The sequence below is a fragment of the Gavialis gangeticus genome, unplaced genomic scaffold, assembly GCF_001723915.1.
Source record: "Gavialis gangeticus isolate Ggan-Ray unplaced genomic scaffold, GavGan_comp1, whole genome shotgun sequence".
NCBI lineage: Eukaryota > Metazoa > Chordata > Crocodylia > Gavialidae > Gavialis > Gavialis gangeticus.
The window spans coordinates 151,333,805-151,334,022 of NW_017729032.1; the positions used below are offsets into that span (position 1 = coordinate 151,333,805).

General features: G+C 32.6%; 1 protein-coding gene across 1 annotated transcript in view; it reads left to right on the forward strand.

The window, feature by feature from the left end:
* LONRF2 (LON peptidase N-terminal domain and ring finger 2) overlaps positions 1-218 on the forward strand; it is a gene marked incomplete at its 5' end in the record, with an annotated part of 87,494 nt that overhangs the window by 58,751 nt on the left and 28,525 nt on the right. The gene's annotated exons all lie outside the window — the stretch shown is intronic.

The window sequence follows — 218 nt, forward strand, 5'->3', positions numbered from 1 at the left end:
CTTCATATCCCCTTGGATCCTTTGCACCAAATAGACAGAACTCACTTTTTCTTGAATGTTTTACAGCCCATAATAAATATATTGTTTCAAGATTAATGAGCAGTAACAAAATTAATGAGCAGTAAAAGGAATGGTGTATTTCAAAATGAGTCTTTAAATGTTTAAAGGAACAGGGAAAAAAAGGCTTAGTATGAGATCTGAGCTATTCTGTTAGGTTG